Source organism: Copadichromis virginalis, linkage group LG8, assembly GCF_057382275.1.
Source record: "Copadichromis virginalis isolate Kocher_CV1m ecotype Utaka linkage group LG8, C_Virginalis_male_GT1.1, whole genome shotgun sequence".
Classification (NCBI taxonomy): domain Eukaryota; kingdom Metazoa; phylum Chordata; class Actinopteri; order Cichliformes; family Cichlidae; genus Copadichromis; species Copadichromis virginalis.
In genome coordinates, this window is record NC_140625.1 from 6,874,248 (window position 1) to 6,894,515 (window position 20,268).

The 20,268-nt window shown below is 39.5% G+C and overlaps 1 long non-coding RNA gene across 1 annotated transcript; it reads right to left on the minus strand.

The window, feature by feature from the left end:
• Positions 1-382: 382 nt before the first annotated feature.
• Positions 383-3,543, minus strand: LOC146702607 (uncharacterized). The gene is made up of 5 exons (XR_014921863.1): positions 3,209-3,543; positions 1,856-1,950; positions 1,458-1,760; positions 1,333-1,377; positions 383-1,231 (listed from the first exon to the last, which is right to left on the minus strand). It is a non-coding gene; the product is annotated as an uncharacterized LOC146702607 (long non-coding RNA).
• Between the last annotated feature and the right edge of the window lie 16,725 nt (positions 3,544-20,268).

Consider the following 20,268-nt stretch of genomic DNA (forward strand, 5'->3'; position numbering starts at 1 on the left):
TGGGATGAAAAAAAAACCATGACACATTTGATTGAAAGACTTGTTACAAGTTGAGTGTATTTTGAACAAAACACTGTTCAATTTTACACAGTTATTACATTTACAGTTATTTTGTAGTGACAAGTGACTCTTTTAACTCCAGCATTAGGTGTTAGCTGTAAACATCTATAAACACAACACTGACATTTAATTTTGGGCTAACATCTTAACAAACAGTGGTTTACACGTAGGCCTGGAAAAATATTACCAGTCAATCTTCCTTTTGCTCTTTTTTTGCTCTCTGTCATTTCTGAAGGAAGTATATGTCTGATAATGTGCCAACCAATGTGCAACAAAAACAGCAGCACTGTAATGATGTAACGATGTGGACGGACTGTCTTGCCACAGTCTTTGAGTTTACTTGAGTTAACATATAATAATGCTACACAGGTGGCAAAAAATCCATGTGTGGAACAGGGAAATGCATTATCCACAGCCCACGAGAGTCCCATCTGTCCATTCATTCATCCATCACAGCCTAAAGTAACAGTTGGATGATTTTTACTGTGAGCTGTGGTCACAATTATGTAAAGAAGTCAAGGTACAGAAACATCAGTGGATTTACAAAGTAAGTATGTAATCCAACTTTGGATCATTTCCCTATTAGATCGTGGATGATAAGTAAACAAAATTGACCTGATGTTCACACAATGAAGAGTCAGAGCTGTGACAAATCTGTAGACATTCATCAGACACATAACAGGTTCAGTCCCAAATGTTCTTAAATTTCCCCAAAATTGTTTCATTTTACTGAGCAGACTGAAAGTCATGTGAACGCTCTGTTATTCACATCCTGTTATTGTATATCTATATATTGTATATAAGACATCAAAGAAGTCTAATAAAAAAAAAAGGTTAATAAAAAACAAACAAACAATATGATGATCAAAGAGTCAGCAGTGATGAGCAGCATCTTTTACAAATGGAAAATATGTCACATACATTCATATACATTCATATTCCCCTCGCACTGATAAACAATCATACAAAGAAAAAATAAAATTTTAAACAACCGTGAAGTCTTTACTGACTGGTGCAGTGTATGTCACTGTCCTCTCTCTTACTCTGCGTCTGTAAGTTCTATACAGGAAATACAAAATGAACACAACTACAGCAGAGGCAAAAACACAAAGTACAATGGTGGTCAAGTGTGTTGACTCCTCCTGCTGCTCGCTGGGTTCTGGTCTTGGACCTGATTCACATGTGGAAGTGGAATACAGTTATTCTAACTGAATAACATTTGTTACAATATGTAACAATGTACAATGGTTAAGTCGTTGTCTTTCAGCTTACCGTTATCTGGTGGTGTTGTTGGTTGGAAAACGTCCGTTTTTGGATCTGGATAGTAAATTGCAGTTATTTTAACAGTGGCAATGACAACAATTTATTCTGGATATCTGAACTAAACATACACTCACCAATGATTAGCTGTACTCTGATAGGAAGTGATTTCACCATTCCACAGATTGACACGATTTCAGCTGTGACATTTGCCTCTTCTTGGACATTTGAGATGGTCAGTGACAGGTAGGTAAGGGCATCCCATGCACAAGTGTATTTTGTGGCATCAGTTTCACATAGTTTGTTGCCATTTGTGTTATGCCAGTCATACTTTTGACCAGTACACACTTTCCCTCCAAAAGTCGAAGTTATGGAACAATTTAGAGTCACATTTTCTCCAGCTGTAACACTGACAGTGTTGTTGCAATTAAGTGACACAGCTGAAAGAAAGGAAATATTTGATGTTCAATTTCTTCTTCCTTTAGAGCGGTCATGTCTATTAGTAACATATCTGGTACAAGCAGTATAGAAATACCTTCATCTGATGAAACACTTCTTTGTAGAGCACAGAACAAACTCAAACATGTCAACATGTACAACATCCTGGAAGCTTCACCTCACCCCAAACGGCTGGAAAGAACAAAGTGATTACTGCAGGTTCACATAAAGTCATGCTGTTTTAGAAAACACAAGAAACATGTTCTCTTTGACACATTAAACATAAAGTAAAATGTGCTTATACCTAAAAAATCATTTAAATTTCTATCATTTGAGAATGCAAGAAAAACAGCAGCGACAGTAACATATGATTATAATAGTTCTATTAAGACATAAACGGACATATCAGCAGTGTTACACGCATTGTATCTTCTGTCACATGTGGAGTCACGCTTCCTACTTTAGTTTGCTGTGAAAACCAAACAATTGTGAGATTGACAAGTTTGAACAGCTCCACAACAGCTGCCAAGAATGTTGGTTCAAACAGGAGCTTCTGTAGGTCATGTGCCATCATCAAGTCGCGTGGCACTGCTGAGACCAGATTCATAGCTTTGCAGAATTAAAACAGAAAACTTTACGGGTGTTAACGGACAAAATGGACTGTTTGGAATAATCCCACCTCTTTTTTTTAGTGTCACATTTTATGTGCTTCTGAGCATATGTGTTCGGTACATTCTTCTGTATTCTGTAAGACTCCCCAGATTAGGATGACTTAATATTGTTAAACAGTCTCCTGGATGACAGTGAAAAGCACCCAAGAAGCATTTTTGGTGGTTTCCCCAATAAAAGCAGATTCATATTCCGACACTTTATGCTTCTGCATTCATGGAGTGCTGCAGTTATTCTAGTACTTCCTTATTAATATTCTTCTTTCTCCTTTTTGCCTGGAAACTCGTGTTACCTGTTAGCTTCTAGCTACAAGTGGCATAGATTGCTTATAAATTACAGCTTGTCAGATGCAGAAAGAAAAACAGAGGAAAGCATTTAGTAGTAAGGTGTAGAAACTGTAAATCACAAAATATAATAATTTTTGTTTAAACTAATAAAATGAATTAATTGTTGTATTCACTTTTTTTTTTATATAGATAGATATAGTAATAAAAATTTAGATACCCCAAATGAGCCTTTTTACATAATAAGCACTTTTTTTTTTGTTAGTCAAAATTTTGCTTTTGTAAATTTCTTTAAGCATTAAGTAAAGAAGTAACTTTTACTATGTGAGCAATTTGTTGAAGGTTTTCTAAGCAACATTATTTACATTTAAATGACTTGATTACCCTGATAAAAAGATGCATATGATTTATAACCTTTTTTGAAAGAAAACGAGACTGTTAACAATTACCAGCATGTAGAATTAGTTAAAATACATAAAAAAAGGATTAATACTTACTTGGTAGAGAACGTCTCTCTTTGGACAACATTTGTGAATGAGTCGTAAAAAATCAGGGCAGATTAGATTATCCAGTCGAGGTGACACATGATACCAGGGGGAGTTTCTTGCAGGTGAAATGAAACTGCCTGCAGAGATTACAAGACTCATTGGCAAAGAAGAATGGAAAACAAGAAGCAAACACATTCCTTAAAACAGGGTCTAAGGTGACACTTTTCATTTATGAGAGAACAAATGAACTGGATCTAAATGCTTTTTTTCTTCGTCAGTGAATAACACTGGCTTGAAATGATTTTTTAGATTTTACTAAAAGTTTGGTTGGTAAGTTAAAAAACAGACTGAATTCAAAAACTAGTTGTGAGGCCTTTCAGGTAAGAATAAAAGAAATAAGCAAAGGTTAAAGACAATGCTTTATAATGAGAATGCTGTTATTAGTTTCATTCTTTTATTTTCATATATTATATTTTTTAATCAGCATATAATACAAATTAGTATTGAACATAAGTTGTAGTCTTGTTTTTATTGCTAATGCCAGTTTAATCAATCCATCCACGTATCCTCTTCAGGGTCACAGGGGGTGCATGTCTTTGGAAGGTGGGAGGAAGCCGGAACTCAGGACCTTCTTGCTTCGCAACAACAGTGCTACCCACTGTGCCACCATTCACTTTAATTTATTAGTTAATTTAAAGGTAAAAGAGGGAACTCATACAGACTTAGCTGTCACACATTTTTGCTTTGAGTTTTTTTCATACCTTCACGTGTACACTACCAGTCAAAAGTTTGGACACACCTTTCCTTTAATGGTTTATCTTTACTTTCATGACTATTTACATTGTAGACTCTCACTGAAGCCATCAAAACTATGAATGAACACATATGGAATTATGTAGTAAATAAAAAAGTGTGAAATACCTCAAAACATGTTTCATGCTTTAGATTCTTCAAAATGTCCACCCTTTGCTTTAATCACTGCTTTGCACACTCTTGGCATTCTGTCGATGAGCTTCATGAGGTCGTCAGCTGAAATAGGTTTCCAACATTCCTGAAGAAGTTCCCAGAGATGCACTTGTTGGCCTTTTGCCTTCACTCTGCGGTCCATCTCAAACCGAACCTCGATTGGGTTTAGGTCAGGCAATTGTGGAGGCCAGGCCATCTGGCGCAGCACTCCATCACTCTCCTTCTTGGTCAGATAGCCTTTACACAGCCTGGAGGTGTGTTTGGGGTCATTGTTGAAAAATAAATGATGGTAGAACTAAACTGGATGGGAAGGCATGTTGTTGCTGGGTCAGTGTGCCTTCAGAATAAATCTCCAACAGTGTCACCACCAAAGCACCCCCACACTATACCACCTCCTCCTCCATGCTTCACGGTGGGAACCATGCAAGTAGAGACCATCCGTTCACCTTTTCTGTGTCGCAGACAGACACGGCGACTGGAAACGAAGATCTCAAATTTGGACAAAAACACAGATTTTCACAGGTCTAATGTTCATCCCTTGTGTTTCTTTGCCCAAACAAAGCTGTTCTGCTTGTTGCTTTTCCTTAGCAATGGTTTCTTATCAGTGGTTTTAGACCATAAAGATCTGATTCGCACAGTTTCTTCTGATCAGTTGATGTAAATAAGTGTCTGCTCCTGGAACTCTGTGTGGCATTTATCTGGGCCCTAATCTTTATCACAGCGCTTAATGGTTTTTCACCACTGCACTTGAGGACACATTCAAAGTTTTAGCAATTTTCCGGACTCACTGAGCTTCAGTTCTTAAACTAATGATTCAATTCTATTTATCCAGAAACAAATAACAGCAACAGTCACCTCAAGGTGATTTATGTTGCAAGGCAGAGACCCTACAATAATACATACAGAGGAAAACCCAACAATCACATGACCCCCTTTGAGCAAGCAGTCAGACTGTTGTTTCTCTTTACTTAGCTGATTGGTTCTCGCCATAATATGAATTCTAATCGCTGTCAAATAGGGCTGTCAGCTGTGTACCAACCTGACTTCTGTACAACACATCTGATGGTCTCACAATGAACCTTGAGAAGGCACACATGTGAAGTGAAAACCATTTCATTTGACTACATCACGAACCTCACTGAAAGAAGGCCAAGGGTTTGCAGCGCCGTCGACAAAGCAAAGGGTGGCTGCTTTCAGGAATCTAAAATATAAGATATATTCAGAGTTATATATCAGTATTTTTGCTTTGCTGCATAATTCCATATATCCTGCTCTCTATATTTGATGTCTTCAGTATGTATCTACAATGTAGAAAGTAGTAAAAATAAAGAAGAACCATTAAATGAGAAAGTTTGACTGGTAGTGTATTCATTTTTGACCGTTTATCCTCTCAATAAAGCGTGAAGCTGACATAGAGTTAAAGACAACCATACACCCCCACAAACATGCCCATAACCAGTTTAGAATCACAAGTTAAACTGCCAAACATGCCTTTGGAGGATACCAGAGTGCTGGGAGGAAATGCCACACAGGCACAGGGAGAACAAAGAAACGTAACAAACAACAGCTCTGACCTGTTCACAAACTCTGCAGAAAAAGTGCCAGCACTAAACAATGCACCGCCATTCACTGCATTTGTAAAACAGAAACCACTTTGAACAGATTATACAAAACTCAAATGTATCCTTTTATTATTCACAAAGGTTTTTATTTAACATTACCATTTTCTTGCAGGATGACTCAACCCTACATGATAAATCTACATGACTGATGTAAAAAAAAAAATCCAAAACAAACAAACCAGCAGCTGAAGCTAATGTGTGCGGAACCACACAACTGCAGAGTCTTTTGACTCTAAGCTACTTTTCTGGGTAAAGGTGATAAAAAACTCCAGGAAGTCATCAACCTTGCTGCCAGCTTGTCATTTAAATCCTCACAGAGCTCCCTGCAGCAGGTTTTACATACCTTTTTTTTTTACAAGTGAAATAGGTGCCAAAGCAGGTGTTGCATAAGAAATCTCACGGAGAGAACAGAAACGTTTACTCATGACTGTAGCGCTGATGCTGAGCCAAACTATTTCGATTCAGTTCACTTTTACTGACAGAGTGCCAATCACATCAACAATCTAATGTGTGATCTAAATCTGTGCTGAACGCCCTCTGAAGGAACTTAATCTTATTCGTTTGCCAGTTTCAAATTCAAATTCAAATTCAAATTCAAATTTTATTTGTCACGTACACAGTCATACACAGTACGATACGTAGTGAAATGCTTGGACAACTGCTCGTGACCTAAAGAGAACAAAAAAGGAAAGGCTATGAATAAGATAGGAAATAAATATGAAAAATTAAAAAGGGTAAATTTAACTAGGAAGGAATAAAATATAAATTAAGGTTAAAAATGAAATAACTGTACAACACAAATTAGAATGAAGGGTAAATTTAACTGGGAAGAATAAGATAAAATATATAAATTAAAGTTGAAAATAAAATAACTGTACAACAAAATACACAATACACAATATAGAACTATATAAGAATGTATGAAGAAATCTAAATATAAATAAATATATACACAATAACAGCAGCTGTACAAGTATTAACCGGAAATGAAGAATATAGTGACCAGTGTTGTGCAAAACCAAAGTCCAGAAAGTCCAGTGTGTGTGTAAGAACCATATGTGTGGGTCAGTACTGTGTGGTGGTGTGATTGAGAGACCGTATCGCCTGCGGGAAGAAGCTCCTCCTCAGTCTCTCTGTGTTGGTCTTCAGGGAGCGGAATCGCTTTCCTGACCTCAACAGAGAGAACAGTCTGTTGTTGGGATGGCTGAGGTCCTTCACGATCTTCCTGGCCTTGGTCCAGCACCGCCTGCTGTAGATTGAGTGCAGGTCAGGGAGCTCGGAGCGGATGGTGCGCTCAGCTGACCGCACAACCCTCTGTAGAGCTCGTCTGTCCTGCATGGTGCTGTTCCCGAACCAGGTTAAGATGTTTCCCGCCAGGATGCTCTCTATGGTGCACAAGTAAAAGTTCCTGAGCACCTTGGAGGGCAGTTGGAAGTCTCTCAAGCGTCTGAGGTGGTAGAGACGCTGTCGGGCCTTTTTCACCACGGTGTTGATGTGACAGGACCATGACAGGTCCTGCGTGATGTGAACTCCGAGGTATTTGAAGCTGTCCACTCTCTCCACTGGGCACTCGTTGATGACGGGGGTCTGGTAGTTCCTCTCCTGCTTAGTGCTGAAGTCCACTATCAGCTCCTTTGTCTTACTGACGTTTAGAAGGAGGTTGTTCCTCTGGCACCAGTTCTCCAGATTCCTAATCTCCTTCAGGTAGGCCGTCTCGTTGTTATCAGAGATCAGGCCCACCACGACGGTGTCGTCAGCAAACTTGATGATGGTGGTGGAGCTGGTAGTGGCCACACAGTCATATGTGTACAAAGAGTACAGCAGGGGGCTCAGAACACACCCCTGGGGGGCTCCAGTGCTGAGAGTGGTGGAGGCTGAGACATGTCCGCCCATCCTTACTGCCTGTGGTCTGCCAGTTAGGAAGTTGGAGATCCACAGACACATAGATGAGCTGAGTCCCAGATGCTCCAGCTTGGTGGTGAGTGTGGAGGGAATTATGGTGTTAAATGCAGAGCTGTAGTCTATGAAGAGCATTTTAACATAATTCCCCCTTCTAGTGTCCAAGTGAGTGAGTGATGTGTGGAGGAGATGAGAGATGGCATCGTCTGTGGAACGATTTGGACGGTAAGCGAACTGTAGTGGGTCCAGTGTGTCTGGTAGTGAAGAAATGATGAAGTCTCTGACCAGGCGTTCAAAGCACTTCATCACTACTGAGGTGAGGGCTACAGGGCGATAGTCATTGAGAGAAGCAGGGTGGGGTTTCTTCGGGACAGGAACAATGATGGACTCTTTGAAGCATGTGGGGATCACCGACTGAGATAAAGAGATGTTGAATATCTCAGTGAACACAGGAGCTAGCTGGTATGCACAGTCTCTTAGGATACGACCTGGGATGCCGTCTGGTCCTGCTGCTTTCCTGGTGTTCACTCTCTTGAAGGCTCTCAGTTTAAAGACAGGAAATCGTCCACAAAATCACAAACAAGTAAATATCAGCAGCACTAATGTTGTTGAGTTGTAGTGGAAGCCAGATGCTAAAAACACCTTTTTGTACCAGGTAAATATACTTATTTTGATTCTGCATTTGAGCATGCTCATGCTAACCAAGACGCACACTCAAGAAATGAAAGAGGAAACTGCATTTCCTCGGGGTGCTTGCGAATGTTAGCTCGTGACATACATTCTAGCCTCGCCTCTAAATATTTATGCGGGCCAAGGAGGTAGCACTGAAGCTAAAAACCCAAAACCCAAAACAAATGGGCGACATAATGGCGGCTACATCAACTTCAGCATCATCAGAGTGTCTACACTGAAATGAGACAGCTCTTGTTTCAGACAGGTTCAGACTTTTTAGAGCTTCACATGACAAATATATGACAGCGGGGGAGATTCTAAGTTGAAACTTTTATGCATGCAGTGCCTTGTAATTTATGTTAATGAAATATGCTGTTTGCAAATGTAATCAGCCTCATCATCAAACCTCAACTCAACTGAATAAACATTATAAGGCTATCTTGAAAAGCAACCTAATCAGTTGGATGACCTATTGTAGTGTCTAAGAATAATTCAGAGTGAATAATCAGACATTTCAATCTCATCCACCCTTTTCAGGGTGGAGCCTTTAGTTACCATACCCAAGGCAAGGGCTCAAGGTAAAGAACTATTTGTGGCAAAGCAGATCAGATGAGATACACGCACAACATGAGTGCAGTCTCATATTTACACAGAATCACATACAAATCATTGAGCACTTAAAGTAGCATTAATCAGTACAGACACTAGAAACTCAGGCTGCCATTCAATATACCTGTACATGAAGTAAACTGGTAATAGAGTTGCTTTATATTAAAGTTTCTGAATTCATACTGTACAAACCCTTGTTTTATTAAACAATGTTTTTTTTCACCTCGCTTGTTCTTTCTGTTCTTCCACAACCTCTTGTCCTCTCTCTTTCCATCCTCGTCACTTAACTAGAAACTGGTCTCCACACACCTTGTGTGAATCGCACACTTGTTCCTGATGACTTTGCTGCTTTATAAGGAAGGGTTATTCTTTACTGTAGCAGTGAAGCCTGGTATGAACTTTTGTGGTGTTTTGTTTCTTATTATGAGGAGTTGGTAATGGCCAAATGAAGCTTTCTGCAGCACCGGCTCATGTATTGAAAAAGGTTCACTACTGAAGCTTTTCAACACATGCTTCTTTGGTGACATTTGGTGGCCACAAATATGAACAGCAGCTTTAATCCACAAATGAAAAGAAAACTGCTGTATTATGATTGCCCACTGAGAGATGCTGATTTGCCAGCCTATATTTAATATCATGTGACATTCTGTGACATCGGCCTGACTTTGCTTGTGACTTCCTGACGTTTGTAAACAAATAGATAAAAATGACATCATATATAACGACATATCACAAAGTATTATAACAGGTTGGACTATGCTTCTGCTGTTAGGTAACTGCCTCAACGTGATTATGTAATTAATTTGTGCATTTATATATATTATATTCTAACCCTTATGTATAGTGTATTTGTATGTATGTTTTGGACCCGGGGGTACACTTGCTTATTAACTAGTAAAATAAAAACATAAAATAAGGTTATTCTGTTTGTTTTTTTTCCTCGCTGACTCTGTCTCTCAATGTCTTGGTTTTCTTTTGACACATGTGCCGTCAGCTCAGCTTCAAATGGAGCCGTGTTTTTGACCAGTTCCTTGGCTGAATGGAAGAATTATCTGTGATCGTACATTGGGCCAGAATCAAATATGTGGTTGTCCAAGCAGACTGAAAATTGACTATTTATCTGACATCTCATCATTTCCTCTTGCTTAAGGAGTGGCTATGATCTTTGTAAAACAGCCAGCAAGATTGCAGCACAGGTTTTCCAGACATAGCTGAGACAGCCCTAGTGACATCATCAGGGTCTGTTTCTAGCTGGCCACATTACAGTAACACAATTAGATTTCTTTGTACACTAGTCAAGGTGCAGTTTGTAGATGCTAGATTGTAATGTGGTGGGGGGACGTAACAGAGAGATTTTCAGGTTTTATTCCACATGTAATCAAATATAAAATACCCTCCAAAAACAAACAAACAAACAAACAAACAAACAAACAAACAAACAAACAAACAAACAAACAAACAAACAAACAAACAGATTATACAATATTTAGAATTTATTGTGGTCACACTATCCCACCATTAACTGGAGACATTGTAGGCTTGTGTACAGTACAGAGGCAGTGTTCACACATCACTGAATGAAAGTAAACAGTAGTTTTGTAACAAAGCTCCTCTCAGGAGCACAGCAGACAATATTCAGCTGCAGCTGTGCTCGTTGTTGTTGTTTGTATAAACCTATCGAGTAATGACAGTAATGTTTTTGGGAAGCAGGTGGATCCACATTCATACATCAAATACATGCCACATAACACCACAATCAGTCTTTAATTCACAGTGCAGAATCTGTGCCACTTACATTTCTGTGTGTCTGTGACTTCTATAGAGAGAAAATGGACACAGCTGTGGGAAAAACACAGAGTACGACGGCCATCGCATGTGACTTCTCCTGCATTCCTCGTCCATTTCCTGTCACCCTTACTGAAGCTGACAAAGTAAAGTACATTTATTAAAGTACAGTTAACATGAGCATGAAATACAATTGACATACAAAATATTAATTCACAGACATATTTCTTGTAAATGTACAGTACTGTGCAAAAGTTTTAGGTAGGTGTTAAAAAAAAGGTTGTAAACAAAGAATGCTTTCAGAAATATAAATGATTGTTTATTGGCCCCAAATGTATTTTGCAGCAGGACAACGACCCCTAACGATGGTATGGCGCCCGCAGAGGTCTGATTTCAATATCATTGTGTGTGTCTGGCATTATATGAAGAGACAGAAGGATGTGAGGAAGCCTACGTCCACAGAAAATCTGTGGTTAGTTTCCCACGTGTGGGACTAACAGAGGCTCCTCTTATCTTATCTCTTATCTCTTAGCCAGGAAGAATTGATGATGTTTTGAAGGCAAAGGGTGGTCACACCAAATATTGATTTGAATGAGATTTCTCTTTTGTTCATTCACTGCATTTTGTTGATTGACAAAAATCAATTATTGACTTTTCCATTTTTGAAAGCATTCTCTGTTTACAACATTTTTTCTCACCTGCCTAAAGCTTTTGCACAGTACTGTATATTTCTGATGATATTACTGAAACTTACTAACCTGCAGAAGGGAATAGTTGTGCAGGATGGGATTTAGCCATACCACAGCCTGACCTGATTTCAACTGTAACGTTCACCTCTTTCGTGACACTTGGGACGGTCACTGAGACATACTTCAGACGATCCCCTTTACAGATGTGTTTTGTCAAACTCCTGTAACATTGTATGGGCTCATTTTTGTTCTCCACGGTATATATATCAAAAACGCTACAGTTTGAGCCATCTTTCCAATTTATGGTACAATTTAGAGTCACACTTTGTCTAACTTCTGCAGTCTTGCTGCAATTCACTGACACAGCTGAAAGCAAAAAAAGCACCAAATGATATTATTATATTTCTTCTTTCTAATGCATTTACATGAATAGCAATACTTCTATTTTTGATACACACATTGTATAATTACCTTGATCTGATGATACAGTGCTTTGTAGAGCAAAGAGCAGACTCAAGCATATGCACAGGTAGAACATCCTGGAAGCCTCAATGTCTTTAAAAACTGGAAGGAAGCAGAAAAGTGTTGCTGTTTTAGAAACAGGGTTTTGTAGTCTTAATTTATTTTTTATTGTGTAATTTAAGATCATCATAAAATTTGAGAAAACAACCATAGCAGTCATTTATGCAAACAATGAGTGAAAGCAAAATTTTAAAATGCTCTAACAAAAGCTGAATGTTTTTAAGCTTCAGTGTTTGTCAGGTTAGTTTGTTTAAAGCTGTGCAATCAGTGAGCATCTCAAAAGGAACTTGCACACACAATACACTTCACTTTTACTGAGCGCGATCGTTTTATGTGGAATTACAAAAAAAAAACCTGCAACAAGTTTCGACAGCTTCCTTAAAGAATAGTAAGAATGCTGATAGCCTGCAAAAAAACAGAAAGTGGAATAACTGATCCATGGAAGACACCTGAAACCAGGTTAGGTATGAAGATACTCCATTCTGTAATATTTGATGCCTGATCTTTTGTTGTGATAGACTTTGGCTGTACATTACTAACAACATTGTGTGTCACAGTACATTGATCAGGAGTCTGCTGATCAACAATACTCCGCAGCACACAGTAATCCTTAATAATTTTTCTCTTTAATTTCCCAATAAAGTAGACTTTTGTTCCCATTTCAGGGAATAATATTGTACTTTAAACCTCTGCATTCATCGGACAGCTGCAGCTCCTCAACTAACAATTATTCTGTCCACATTAAGATGGTTGGAATATGATAAGTTTTGTAGCTTTGATCTAAGTTTGCACATCTGTCATCATGGTAAACAGCCAGCTTCCTGCACATGCATCCACATCATTTACAATTTAAAGGCATCATCTATTAAAAGTAATAAAAGCAAATAATAGCAAAACAAATAGTAAACAAACAATAAATAATAAAATGTAATGGATGTGACTTATACAGATCAAAGCAATGCATATTTGACTAAATTAATAAAAAAAATTAAATTAGACAGGTAAGAGTGGTACTTTTACTTTTGATATGCAACATTTTGTTTCCACAAACTCACCTAAAGGCACTTTTCTTAAATATAAAATATTTCTCCCAATATCTGTTTAAAATGATCAAAGCAAATCTGTTTGCATCAGCAGCTCTCTATCACCCAAATAAAACCAAGCATATCATTCATTACGTATTCTAGGGAAAAGAAGCAATTTATACCATCTCTTGCAGACAATTTTGGTAAACTAGGTTCACTGAAAAGTAATACTTACTTAGCAGGGAACTTAACTCCTTGCAGGGTATCTGAGAATGACTCAAAAACCAGGAGAGACAGCATTAATCCAGTTCACAGCTGCCACAGGACACCAGTGGGAGTTACCTGAAGAAGAGAAAGTAAGAAGCAGACAGGTTGCTCAACATGAACTCTACCAATGGGGCACTTCAGGTAAGAATAAACCACCAGCTACCAGTTTTGGGGTCATTAATAAAGAAAAGTAAGAGAATAGAAAAACAATAGAAAAATAGTTATCCACAGTTTATTTTTTTTTAATTTGGATATTGGCTACTAATAACTTATTTTGATCCCAGGCCTTGTAACTGACCATTTTCAAGGGAGTGTTTGTTAAACTACGTTTTGTTTGTCAAGGTCAGCTCATGCCTTAAGACATGCAATTAATGAGGTTAGGTTAACTAGGGATTTTCATATTGCCCACAGGTGTGAATGTGAGTTTGAATGGTTGTCTGTCTCTCTACTGATTAACTCAGCATCATTTTTTTTCTTTGTTAATCTCTGGATCGTCATGTGCCCTTGGGCTCAACACAAGAGCCACAGGCAAATACAGACAAGCTCCCCCAGGTGGTTAAAAGTAAGAATAACCTATTGAGATTTCACTATTCCATGGTTCGTCTTTCCCTGGGCCAGAATTAAATACACTTGATGGTTCAAGCAGAATTGGTAAGTGGTTGGTGATCGGTCCTCCTCTAGCAGCCGACTGCCTTTGGTCTCCGGCTCTTCTCCTCTATACGCCACACCTGCATTTATGAAGGGAGACACCTGATAATTGCTGTCTTTGTTGCTTTCATAGTGACTTTCTGTTTGGGGCTACATCCAGTTGACCTCTGGTCTATCTGAAGCCTGTCCTACTTCATGGTCAACACCATACTTAACAGACAATTTAATTGGATTAATAGACAAAAAAGAAAAGCAAAAAAAAAGACAAAAAATCAAAAGCAAATGGCAGTGATCACATTGAATGGCAGCAACTTGAATGCTGCACTTGAATAACCCTGCTGCGATTGTAAGACAACATCCAGGTTCAATGCAATTCAGTTCATCGGTCTCAATCCACAGGACACGTCAGGCTTCGCAGGAATAACAAAAATATTACAAAACCGGGGGTGGATTGTGGGCAGAAGGTCATTTATATATTAAAATGGACATTTAAAGAAATAAGCAGGAGTTTTCATCTATTAACCCTGACATTATTAAAAAATTCTTACATGGCACTGTGATTTTGTTGGCTCCGATACAGTCACACACTGTAAAAAAAAAAAAAAAATTGTTGCGATAACTTAAAAACTCAATTCTGGGGTCTGGAGTGTGGGGCCTCCCTGCTGCTGCGGAGTCGGGGTGGTCTGCCTCTCCCCACCGCAGGGAAAAGGGTAACACCACCTGGGTCTGGGTGCAGTTCCCCCCTCCAGGGACAAGGGTACCTAGACCCGGTTCGTAGAGTACGCTTGGGGAGTGTGATCGTGTGTACAGCGTCTCTTTATGTCTGTCTCCACGTTGGTTGAGTGTGGAGTGAGTGCATATGAGAGCATGAGGGGGGGAATGGATGTTTGTGTCTGTGTGTGCCTGTATGTCTGTGTCTATATGTCAGGTTGGGTATCAGGCGCCACCTCTCTGGGGACATCTCAGGCCCTCCAAGGTTTGGAGGCCTATCTCCCCCTACCACCACTTCCCCTGCCGGTGGCGGACTCCCTCAGACATTGGTGCGTTGGTGGTTCTTTGTGTCCGGGGATGGGCGTCCGGGTACACACAGGCTCACTCCTTGGTGGCCGCTTATTGGGGCCTGGAGCCTGGGGCTCGCTCGGGCCACTTCGGAGGTGGGGTGCCCCCGGCCTCTCGGTCTGGGGCTTGGTCACTCAGGCACAGCTGGCTGCCGGCGGAGCTCACGGGCGCGTCACTGCAACTCCCCCTGGCTTCTGCTCCGCAGCTGCTGAGTGAGCCCTCATCTGGGACTCTCCTCAGCTCTTTCTGGGACAGTGGCGCAGCTGCCCCTCTGTTGGTCTTCCTTGGTCTCTTGTGTTCTGGGGGCCTCTGGATGTCTGGAGTTTTGATCTCCTCCACACCTGCTTCATGCCCTGGAGGACGGGGCTGTGGCCCCCCCACACCCTCTAGCAGATCATTACATGAAGGAACCTTTTAAAAAAAACAAGCGCGTCCATGCTCACAGGTGTACACACGGGTGCTCACACACACAAACTACACCCTTTTTGGCTCCTGCCTCAAAGCACACTGTGTGCCTGTCGATCTTACGTGCTGCACAATAATGTTTAATATTTAGGATTTACTGTTATATTCCCATATATCATTGTGATATTAAAAAAAAAAAAAAAAACAAAACTCAAGGCAACCCACTGCATTTACACTTTTGGGTTCTGATGGATAACTTATAATTTCAAGTTTAGGAGAAAAGTTGCTTCAACTAATGTTTTTGTCTTTACAAGATTAATAACTGTGCTTTTTCTTAACTCATATTTTATTGTTTTAACAATGTATTTCCTAAAGTTTACACAACATTTTTTTTGTTTTGCCAATCAATTTCCTAAAGTCTAGAAAAAGTACCCTTTATAGTTTTCATAAGTTGCTCCCTGTTGTATTAATGAATATTTACACAATGTTGATTTTCAAATAACTATATTGTGTTCAAACACAACTGCACCACTGACAATGTTTTGAGATGAGCCATTTTTAACATACTGACAACATTCAGCCACAAATAAAGTCCTTTTCCAAAAACAAAAAAAGGTCAAATTTTTGTAATAAATGTTACTCATCCAATTTTAAAGGTGTGGTATTGTCAGTCAGAATATCAAACCTATCTTGATTGATAGTCACTAACAAACAGATGAAAACATCAGATGGCAGGATGTGAACTCTTCTATCTGGTTTCCATACAGCAAACAAATGTGTACTTGAGTTCTTTGGGAAACTCCATGTTGAGCCCATAAAGTAGGCCAAACAGGTAGGCAAAGGCAGTGGGAAGGTCTGGCAGATCATCAAGAATAATGTCCTCTTCCAAAACAATGGCAGTGTTGACCCCTGTGGACTGCGAGTTGGGTCCCACGCAGTCCTCCAGAACAGTGAGGATGCCCGCCGTAACACCTCGGGTTGCCCTCTCAACTGGATCTGTATCCTATGCAAAATTAACAACAGTACATATAAGTCTCTGTAAACCAAAACTGAAGATTGAGTAGATTTGCATGCTCACCAGACATGTTAAGAAGAGTTTGGTCTCGTCGTCGCGAACAAATATCGGTAACCCTTCCAAACTGATGGTTCGTCAATGCTGGACTATGTTTGAGACCTAAAACAAGGAAATCAAATAAGACTCAGTCTCATTTATAAACCTACCATTTTGTTTTAAAAACACATTAATTGTTGCTAAAAATACAGCCTTAAGAAATAAGATGTTAAAATGAGTTATTCCAGATAATTGCTCATGGTTTTGTTGGTTTTTTTAAAGTAATTTTGATGCAAAACCAATGTAGCACACTTATGAAAACATTTATAACAAAAAGTGGCATGAGTGGGATGAGAGTTGAACTGTCCATCATGACCTGCCATCTGCCAAACACACAGCGCTGCTTCTTATCTTATAATCCCATTCAGGAGGACACTTTTTTGAAAACTAACAATTTTTATATCAATTTGGGAACTTCAGGTTCATGCACAAGTTTTGCAAACAAAGTTATATGGTACTATTTACCTAAAAATGCAATTTTTTATATAACCATTTAAATCTATTTACAGAACAATCAGGTGTTCTGCATCAAATAAGAAGGCACACAAATTATTTGTGCCAGTCCAAAAAATAGTTTGTGTGCAGTATAAGACAGAAGACCCTGCAGGTCTGACAACAGGAGGTGTATCAGTCCTGTTTTCCATGTGGGAACCGCGTTTACACTGGAATCTGCTTTTGATGGCTTTTTTGGAGCAAATGTGACATTCAGCAGTATAACTGACACACAATACAAAACAATAACTACACTACACATTAACTCTAGCCTCCAAACACGCTAAACATCACTAATGTCTCACATATGAAAACTCACGCTCTCTTTCTTTTGCTCGCCCGCTTTCCATCGCAGGTGTCACTCTTAAAACTTCCCCCTCTCCCTAAACAACTAAGTGCCACATCATTTTTTTTAATTGGCTGACATGGTACAATCTAACACCAATAGGGAAGGGGTGTTTTTTTTTACTCGCAAGTGGAGAGTGTTTGCACAATAATGTTTAATATTTAGTATTTACTGTCATATTCCCATATATTATTGTGATGTTGTTTATTCTATTACTCTTGTTCTCTTCTGCTTGTTTTCTTTTTTCTTTCTCAACAGGTGATCCAGGTGATCGATATACACTGAACAAAAATATAAACGCAACACTTTTGTTTTTGCTCCCATTCCCCATGGGATGGACGTAGAGACCTAAAATTCATTCCAGATACACAATATAACCATCCCTCCCAAACAGTGGTCACAAATCAGTCCAAATGTGTGGTAGTGGGCACATCTGCTATATTGAGATAATCCATCCCACCTCACAGGTGTGCCACATCAGGATGCTGATCTGACATCATGAGTAGTGCACAGGTGTACCTCAGACTGCCCACAACAAAAGGCCACCCTGGAATGTGCAGTTTTTTGCGCTATTGGGGGTCTGGGGACCCAGAACCGGTCAGTATCTGGTGTGACCACCATTTGCCTCATGCAGTGCAACACATCGTCGCATGGAGTCTATCAGATTGTCAATTGTGGCCTGTGGAATGTTGGTCCACTCCACTTCAATGGCTGTGCGAGGTTGTTGGATATTCGTGGGAACTGGTACACGCTGTCGTATACGCCGGTCAAGCACATCCCGAACATGCTCAATGGGTGACATGTCCGGTGAGTATGCTGGCCATGCAAGAACTGGGACATTCTCAGCTGCCATCTGCCCTGAACAATGTGAACCATGATTCATCCGTGAAGCGCACACCTCTCCAACGTGCCAGACGCCATCGAATGTGAGCATTTGCCCACACAAGTCTGTTACGGCGACGAGCTGGAGTCAGGTCAAGACCCCGATGAGGACGACGGGCATGCAGTTGAGCGTCCCTGAGACGGTTTCTGACAGTTTGTGCAGAAATTGTTTGGTTGTGCAAACCAATTGTTCCAGCAGCTGTCTGGGTGGCTGGTCTCAGACGATCTTGGAGGTGAACCTGCTGGATGTGGAGGTCCTGGGCTGGTGTGGTTACACGAGGTCTGCGGTTGTGAGGCCGGTTGGATGTGCTGCCATATTCTCGGAAACGCCTGTGGAGACGGCTTATGGTTGAGAAATGAACATTCAATGCACGGGCGACAGATCTGGTTGACATTCCTGCTGTCAGCATGCCAATTGCACGCTCCCTCATTGCTTGTGGCATCTGTGGCATTTTGCTGTGAGACAAAACTGCACATTCCAGGGTGGCCTTTTGTTGTGGGCAGTCTGAGGTACACCTGTGCACTACTCATGATGTCAGATCAGCATCCTGATGTGGCACACCTGTGAGGTGGGATGGATTATCTCAATATAGCAGATGTGCCCACTACCACACATTTGGACTGATTTGTGACCACTGTTTGGGAGGGATGGTTATATTGTGTATCTGGAATGAATTTTAGGTCTCTACGTCCATCCCATGGGGAATGGGAGCAGTAACAAAGGTGTTGCGTTTATATTTTTGTTGAGTGTATATATATATATATTAGCACCTTTTAAAAAGCATATCTTAACTAGTCGCTATCCTAAACACAGAGGAATATCTGCACAATATAATGACATTTTCCATTTTTATTGTTAATGCACAACACACACTTATTCCTCTGAACTTAATTTCTGTCATCACACACTTCCAGGAAGTGTAAACAGATAAACGCGTGCTTTAAAGAGTGTCTCAACTCATTGTCCTCACTGCTAAATGACCTGTGATTATAAGACAAGATACAGACACAGTAATCTGGAAAAGACTGTCACTGTTTTCCATTTACTTTTGCTTCCAAGCTCTCGTTTTGTCTTGTGCTTTAAATCAAAGAGTTTCGCCTCGTTTTAGAAGTCCAAACACTTGTTGTTTATTCATCTTGAGCAATAACGTTATGAAAAGAGACAGAGTATCTGCAGTCTTCTTTATCTGCGATTACCTGGTCTATTTCAGTCATTTTAGAGGCCATCAAAATCCATCCAGCAGCATCAGGCAAAATCTACATAACTGATATCTGACAGATGCCAGCTAGAAGATGATCCTGGTATAAATATGGAGAAGTTTCATTAGCACTCACTTGGTAGCACACATGTTAAGAGCTTTGAGAGTTTTGCTCAAAATGCTGTATTCGCCGGTGAATTAATAATAATCTGATCTGATCAGAGGAAAAGAGGTATCCGTCAGCCGTGATGCTGCGTTCTCGTTGATCTCCTTGAGATCTGAATGACATCAAACTTATTTTTGAAGTTTGCATTTACCCTGTTGTATTAAAAGAATAACTAAAGTTTCTTTTCCATTAGAGAATTTTTTGTTAACCTGTTTACTGGTCTTGATTATGCATCAAGTCAGAATCTGAAATTCATTTTTTTTAAAAAGGACGTAAAAACTCCCATGTTTTACAGCGTCGGCTATGCGGAGGCTGCCAGGCATCGTATTTACACACCCATGGATGTTTAACTGTATTTATTGTGTACAAATAAATGTGAAATAAAGATAGCTTAAATGGAACAAGACTCTGTTTTAACTCTTAATTCCTGCGTCCACCTGTTTAAAATATATTATTTTAAAATAATGTGTTACATGACTACACAGAAGGATGTTTCAGCTCAGTATATAGCAAATATAAAAAATATAAATAATTCTTAATTTTAAAATAAACATTAATCTGATTATTAAAAAAATTATTGGACAAAAAGTACATGGAAAAAAGAACTCGGTGAAATAGAAAAAATAAAGTTCAATATCTTGAAAATCAAATAGAATACAAGCTTTGTTTTCTTCTTTGTTTTCTGTATTTATCTGTTTGTATAAG